The sequence below is a fragment of the Helicoverpa armigera genome, chromosome 11, assembly GCF_030705265.1.
Source record: "Helicoverpa armigera isolate CAAS_96S chromosome 11, ASM3070526v1, whole genome shotgun sequence".
Lineage (NCBI taxonomy): Eukaryota > Metazoa > Arthropoda > Insecta > Lepidoptera > Noctuidae > Helicoverpa > Helicoverpa armigera.
This window is the reverse complement of record NC_087130.1, coordinates 8,415,227-8,423,876: the sequence shown is the minus strand read 5'-3', so window position 1 is coordinate 8,423,876 and position 8,650 is coordinate 8,415,227.

The following is an 8,650-nucleotide window of genomic DNA, read 5'->3' as shown; positions in this document are numbered from 1 at the left end:
ATTGATGCCCTTTCTCGCCCTGAGTGAAGGGTTAGCAAATATGACTATTTAGCTAGGTACTTCACGCCTGTATTTGTTAGTCAATAAGTTTATGAGATCCCCACTTCCCACATATTGACCTTTTCAAGTGCAAAGATAAGAAATACTCTTCTCCTTCACATTTCCCACATAATATCCATAATATGTATACTCACTAATATCTGAAAGTAACTTTGTATGCTCATCTGTTAGACTTTCATAATAAAACGGCTCACCCGATTTTGATTTTGGGTTTCTATGGAGATTTCCACAAACCTACAAACGATTAATTCTGACATTTCACAAACAAATAGTTCTAAATATAAAATGTACTAAGAATAGAATCATTTATATTTAAGTACCTACGCAGTTCAAATGCAGTTCATATTTTCTTTAAGTATCTACAATAAATTATGTTTTTGTAAATAATCGCCCCGTGTTCATTATTACAGGTATTTTGAACAAAATAAACAATTCTGAGTAACAAAACTACCCAATCAACAAAACCAAGTGAGCTATAATTTTTGACCATCAATCAATCAGAATGTCAGACTGTCTTTTCATAAGTATTCTGTGTTACTTATAGGGATATTAGACACTGGTTTTGTGGTCGATCGATCATAAGGTTAAGCAAAGCCTGGCAAGTTCAGACCTTGGATGGGTGATCATCCATGGTCCGCCAGTTCATGAGTTCCCCCGGGTTTCGGAAGGCATGATAAATTGGTGGATACCGGCAGTCATTTGAACATGTCTCTATGGGTTACATAAGCCAGAAAGTCTGACAACCAGTTTTATCAAATGGTGTCGGTTTGCCCGGGTAAATATTTAAGTTGAGGTGGTCAGATAAAAGATGAGCGGAATGATCAGATAACGTAATGAAAATGCTCTCCCGACTTTGTTCAATTCAATACTTGGCACATGAACAAACGCATTTCAATTCAAATAAGTACGAACAGTTTTCATGTAGAATCTTTGCGAGCAAACAATAATCGAGTATTATGAACTTGGGAAAGCGAACCGTCATATACATACGTATCAATAGATGGAAATGTTATTGAAATCCAAAAGCTTCGTGGTAGGGATGCGACTAGTGAAAAGGATTGGATAAAAATACGAAACACGTAGAATTAAAATTTTATATTTATTAGCCAGTCAGTCTTGAAACCAGCAATACAATTTAGTAGTCGCCCGAAAGTATTTCTAAACAACTTAAAAAAAGAGATTTCTACATTCCAACATGGCAATTTTTTTCTGTTATTTTTTTCAAGTGTCTTTGCAAATGCTTGAATGTGCACTATAATATATCCTCCACAGATGACTGACCTCCGCCGTGGGCGCCGTTAATCCTACAATTATGATTATTCCCTAAAAATAAGCTGTGAAATCGTAAAATAACACATTTAATAATAATCAAATAAAACTAGATTTTACAGCACCTGCCTCGCCATAATTGACAATTGACATAGTAACACTATTACGAAATAATAGTTATTTTCGGTCATTTACCCTCTCAGAACAGAACTTCTGAGAACTGTGGGCGTTAAAGTACCTAAGTGGGTTCTGTAAACAGTGAAATTACATTTTACAGTTTACAGGGGACCAGAAATATCAACCAACCTACACGAAATGGCATTGTCATTATTTCCAGTCAGTCACTAATTTGGACATAAATATTTAAAAAGTTTTTATTTACCGCCACTGGTGACGATAACTCACGTGATTTATTTGTAACTGTACTTAAATACACGCACTGGACCATTCAAATTGAAAAACTCACTTTTGTCGCATCACTAACTCCTCTATAGATCATTTCAAAAGGAATATAATAATAATATAATAATATTCATTTATTTGCTCAGAATGTAGGTATTTACAATAAGGTGTTTACAGAAAATGTTGAAGCATCCTAGTACATTCTACCATTTTGGCATGCAAACATTTGATATGATGCAATTCATCATTACACATGCTTAATGCTTATACAACTAAAAAGTGTCAGCTAGAAAGTCAGATACAGAGTAGTAGCATTTATTCAAGAGAAGTGTAGTTAGTTTCTTTTTGAAGATTGTTACTGGTTCTTGTTTAATACTATTTGGGATGTGGTTAAAAATAGCTGGTGCCATGCCAAAAGCACTTTTCCCAAACAAAGCAGTCTTATATCCTCCAGTGCGTAATAAATTTTGGTATTGAGATCGTAAATTTACGTCTCTGTGTCTGCTTTCCGATAAACTTAAAAATAGGCTTCTATTAACTTTAACAAAAAGAGCAATTTCAATAATGTAGGTAAAGGCAAGGAAAGGTCAACAAATTATAATTTAAAAAAAATTGAACAGGAAACAACTGCATCTAATTATTCATTGCAAACTAAACTCTATTTACTTTCTCCATAAGACACAAATCTATGTTCTACAGGTTACAAGAACTAAATGACATGCACTTTGCATTGAAAGTTTGTTATGGAATGTATCCTGAATAGGAGTTTGCATTGTGAAGCAAATAAAGTGGTCTATGCGCTACATTCAGCCAATATGGAGAAATGAAAAGCTGCAATATGAAACAATCTGTATGCTAAAAGCTATGTCAGCCTATATTTTTTTTTCAGGACTCACTGGTACTCAGCTACATCCGTTTAGACTGGAAGCCGATCCCAACATAGTTGGGAAAAAGGCTCGGAAGATGATGGACCTACTCATAGTTTTACCTACCTCTCGTTCGCTGCCAGTTCATCGTTGATTTTCCGATTCCCTGTTAATATAACTAGGTATAATTGTAGACATGTACCAAAATAATGAGTTTGTATGCAATGTGCTGGATCTAAAAAAAAACCGGCCAAGTGCGAGTCGGACTCGCGCACGTAGTGTTCCGTACCATCCAAACTAATGTTTATAGTACGGAACTATTCTATATAGATAGATAGGTAGGTATATTTATGGATATCGAGCAAAAATGACCAAAAAAACCGGCCAAGTGCCAGTCGGACTCGCGCACGCAGGGTTCCGTACCATCCAAACTAATATTCTATATATATTTATGGATATCGAGCAAAAATGAGCAAAAAAATGACGTTTGTTGTATGGGAGCCTCCCGAAGTATCTATTTTATTCTAGTTTTCAGTATTTGTTGTTAAAGCGGCAACAGAAATACATCATCTGTGAAAATTTCAACTCTCTAACTATCACGGTTCATGAGATACAGCCTGGTGACAGACGGACGGACAGAGGAGCGAAAACAATAGGGTCCCTTTGGGTACGGAACCCTAAAAAACAAGTTTTTTTTGTATGGGAGCCCCGGAAATATTTATTTTATTCTAGTTTTCAGTATTTGTTGTTATAGCGGCAACAGAAATACATCATCTGTGAAAATTTCAACTCTCTAACTATCACGGTTCATGAGATACCTACAGCCTGGTGACAGACGGACGGACGGCCGGACGGACGGTCGGACGGACAGAGGAGCGAAAACAATAGGGCCCCGTTTTACCCTATGGGTACGGAAACCTAAAAACATGAAAAAAAAATTTTTATGTTCCACCATCTAAGCCAGTGGTTCTTAACCGGTGGTCCGCGGACCACTGGTAGTCCCTGGAGGCATTCCAAGTGGTCCGCGAAGCTTTGCTTCACGACGTTGCTATACGTTATCTAACTTTATTTTTATCGACTTATCTATGCGCGCGCGGGTTTTCGCAACGTTTTTACCTAATTTTGGTTTCGAGTCTTAAACAATAATTAAAAGGAGATGGCCAAATTTTCATAGAAAAAAAACCCAGAATCGACAGCAACGAAATGGGTACCAATGGGTTCATTGTTATTGACCTTTGATGGTGCCAAAAAATCCAGCCTGAAATCCATGGGGTATAGGAGCTATATCATATTTTCACAAAAATAAGTTCTGTTGAATTTATGTTGATTTATAAGATTATTGACATCAAGGCACATAAAAAACAAGGTACACAAACATTATACAAGCCAATGGTAATATCCCCATAGTTACAGAGTTTGCCTGGAGATTAAAAGGTTTTGTATTTAATCACTCCAGATACGATTAAGCACCGACCTTACCTACTTGGAGAGGTTTCGAAGTTACATGCAACCTTCACAACTGGCTATGAAATGTTTTTGGAGAAATTGTCTTTGAAAATCGCGCCATGTGACATTGTCAAATATAACAAATGACTTAGCAATGCAAAACGGTCCAATCACGAGTGTGCATTCAACTTCTAACGAACATCAAATAGTAAAAGTAAACTTTTTTGTGAACTAAAATCTTGATCGAAAAAACGTTATAAAAAGAGAACCCCATGGTTTTTAGATGATTTGAAATACTTTTTAAAATCCACAAATTATACTGAATCCAATCATACATATGAAGTTCCTGTCGATTCTGGGTGTTTTTTTGGCCATCTCCTTTCGCGCTCGCTTCGCTCGCGTACCTATTCAGAAACTACATGCCCTTATTTATGCATTATTATCAACAAACAAAAAGTTAAGTACGTTTGGGCTAAATTTTACGTAATATTTGGTTTAAGTCCGATAAAAATTTCGCGCTCGCTTCGCTCTCGCATTTGGAAACTAAATAGGGAAGTGTTTGTCTTTCTTTGCATTTGCTTACCTACAATTGCCGACATGCGTTTAGCTTTCAGTAGTACTGAACCAAAAATTCAGAAATTAGTAAAGAGAATGCAGTCACTAAAATCTTATTAAATTAAAATCTGTAACTTTTAGTCTTTTGCTAAATAATAAAGAAATGAGTGCTAATTATAAAGTATGCTTGTATTCTTTATCAAAGAACCCTCAATTTAGGCAAACCGATGGGGTGGTCCCCGGCAAGACAAACTTTAGTTAAAGTGGTTAAGAACCAGTGATCTAAGCAGTTCCTATTCTACCGATTTAAAATCCCGTACTTCCTTCATTTGAGGTCCCAAACACACAATCGTTTTCGTCAGTAGGTATTTGCTCTCGAAGCCAAATCGAATATTATTGAATAAGGGTATTTGTCTGCCTACCTAACCTTTAAATGCCTCAAACATTTATTATCCTTTCAAATAACAGAAAAATCTAAGAATACAAAAATGAATGAACTTTGCCCGTGGATTTAACCCCCGTTCAAAAAAGCACACATACTCACAAACTTTGCCATTATAATATTTAAATCTATTTTATAGTTTTTTCCCCTCGATTCGTGGGAGGACGTTCCTCAGATTTAATGAAAATGAGATTACCTAAGTACTTACTAAAAGGTTTTAGCAATTTTTGTTCTCAGTCGTGAATAGTAAAGGTTGTTCCTGAAATTGAAGGCGCTTAAACTAGTAGATTTTCTAATATACCTAGATGTTGTTTTGTTGAAAATGTCCAAATAGCTAGACACTACAAAATATTCTACAAAAACGCTGAAGGCGTCATCTTAACCCGACATTATTGAAATGAATAAGAAGTAATGTGTCACGTTTCATTTGAATTAGCCGGCCAACGCAAACACTCCAATATTTGTGGAGATAAAGCCTTGCTAATAGAAACAGTTTATTTCGTCGCAGGTATTGAATCACGTAGGACGTGCACGTAGGACGAATTCGCGTCTCGTTTAGTGATGGACCATTATCGAAAATTATTTCTATCGATAGATACCTACGTGCCAATAAATCTACCAACTAAGCTAATTATTTTTGTCGTAACAAAACTATTAATTACTTATTATGGATGGTGTGGTCTTGAAACATGATCTTGATTAAGATTGAGTGAAAGATTTCAACCTCAACTTTGCCGTTCACCGCGAGATCAATGGATCAAAAACATGCTTAGCCCAACATATCAGCCAATAACCATCCACTGCTGAACTTAGATTTCCCCATCAAACCAACTTAACCCAAGGAAAAATTAATTACCTAACTAAATAGATTGGTACCCTTATTAAAATCCATTCTGTGAAGTGTGAACCTAATTACCATCGAGCAAAAAAGTTTAAAAAATAAATTTTGTCATCTGCCTAGTCTTTTCCCAACTACATTGAGGTCGAGTTCCAGTCCAACAGGATGCAACTGATCAGACTTTCTCAACCCAGTTGCCTAGGCATCACGATACACCTTGATGAGATTAATCAAACTTTCTGGCTGTCCGTTACGACTGCCAGAAATGTAGTTGCCGTGCCTTCCGAAACACCACGGAACTCGTTATGAAATTGATCAAATAGATGGTCATCCATCCACAAACAGACTGGTCGACCGGTGCAGCTGTTACAATCATAATGAAGATGTTTATAAACCAACATTGGCAATTGCCAAGCGATAGATACTAACAAGCCGAGAGTCATGCTTTTTAACCCCACTTGTCGATACGCGTCAATAAGCAAAACACTAATATCAAGGAATAGTACAGAAAATGACTCTATTAATAGTAGTAAGGCTGCTTGATCACTTGATATAAAATCTGTGATGTGAAAACCATGTGAATGCGTGTAATTTTATTTTAATAACTTTGAAAATAACATCATCTGCTTGTCCTTTGTGTGTATACCTACGTTGAAAGATGGAAAAGATCTTGAAAGAAGAAGGTGTGAATTTAGTTTCTGAAATTCTGAGAGCATTTTCGGCTCTATTAGGTAAGTGTAAGTCGGTTTTTTTTTGGTTTATTTTGCTGTAATTGAAAGTGCTTCTCTTAGCTGAAATGTCGCGCCCTACAAGCTACCTACTTTGATAACACTACAACTAGCGTTCAGGAGCTCTAAAATTTCATTGTGGGGCGATAAAAGAGCTACAGCTGTAAAAATCATATCTTTCTTTACAAAATAATATGAATTTCTCTGGTCGAGTAAATTATTTTAGCATATTAGACCAATGAGTTTGGATGGAAACATAATATGCTATGCCTACACCGATATTGTTCAGGGACGGACCCCTATGAAGGTTCGATAGTTCTTTGTTTACTTTATTATAAACTAGCTTTTGCCCGCAACTTCGTTCGCGTGGAATAGTGACTACCAGCAGATTTTTGATTTGACCAATAGATGGCGCTATATGTCCGGAATAATTTTATTTTTATTTTTTTTTTTGCAATAAAAACTATCCTATGTCCTTTCTCAAGTTTCAAACTATGTCTGTACCAAATTTCACACAAATCGGTTCAGTAGTTTAGGCGTGAAGAAAAGACAGACAGACAGACAGACAGACCGACAGACAGACAGACAGAGTTACTTTCGCATTTATAATATTAGTTTGGATTAAACTAACTCAGTTTTCTAACAGAAGTGTGCAGTTTCCAAATAAATGCTACTATGAAAAGCGATTCAGAATTTATTAACCAAAGTAATAATAACTTGACTAATCAAAAAAGGGTATGATTTAAGCTGTCACCAATTTAATTCATTTTGTGTTTCTTAAATAATAGGGTTTGCCCTCAAAATAGTAGATTTGTCACCAAAATGTAGTCACCAAACAATATAAAATCAATTCCACAATAAATTACCAAAAATCATGGAGATATGGGGTCAAGTACCAAATAAATGGTTTTGTATGTATTATAATAGGTTTGTCCTAATAGTATTTAAGCAAACTAATTTAAAGAGATCACCAATAAATCATATATTATATAACTAGAAAATTTCATGAAGGTCTAAAAATCCGCGTCGTTGCTCTGCAGAGTGCGGGGCAGCCCCAACTCCATCATGAGGACCATAGCGGAGAGGTATGACTCCCCAATAATAGGAGGTATTGTTCGCAATTGTATAACGCGCAACAACCTCGTGGCCAAAATGTAGGTAAGTCTTTTGTTTTGTTTTGTTTTGTTTTATATTTAATTTTTACTAACATAGTTTTTTCATAAGTTTATTTTACTAACATACTATGGACGCCACTTGTCTGAAATAAAAACTATTTTATTTTATTTATTTATTTTAAAAATGTAGGGTGGTCGTCATCATCCTTTCAACCAAAAGAGTCTACTACCAGGCCCGCCGTAAGCGGGCGTGCAGCGCGTGCACAGCACGCGGGCGGCACGTCCTAGGGGGCGGCAAATTTAGCGAGTTATCACGTAATATTTAAAAAATACGATATCTTTTTACTAATGATTTGATTTCAATATTTCCGAACACAGCAAATAGCGCTAAGAATATTACTTACACTGCCGGTTTCAGTAAGGTACATCTATTGAAAGGACATTTTCAAAATTGCTTGTAAAAAGCTTGTCGCGAGATTTAAGTACTCGTATTTACTTTCTTAGTAAAATCGCGACAAGCTTTTAAAACATATAAATTGTGTCAAATATGTTAAATTTGAAATGTCGTTATAAGTTGACAGTAAAGTTACAGTAAAAGTTTATTATTTTATTTTTAGTGCATTTAAATAAAAGCTTGTTTTTAAAGATTTTTTTTTACCTCAATTTATTTTATACTTTTTAGTTTTCATCTGGTAAGTTCCTAAGTCTAAATTCTGTAACGGCGGTCATCTTAGATTTTGATTTGGTAAATTGCACTTTATTCTACTTGTCAAGCCCTGTCCCTGGATACCCATATGGATGGGATTGAAAAAAATAGGTTGTTCACCATTTTGTAGCGGCGGCCATCTTGGATTTTTATTTCGTAAAGTGCAATGTGTTCTACTTGTCAATCCCTTTCATTTGATACCCATATTGTATAGGTACCCTAA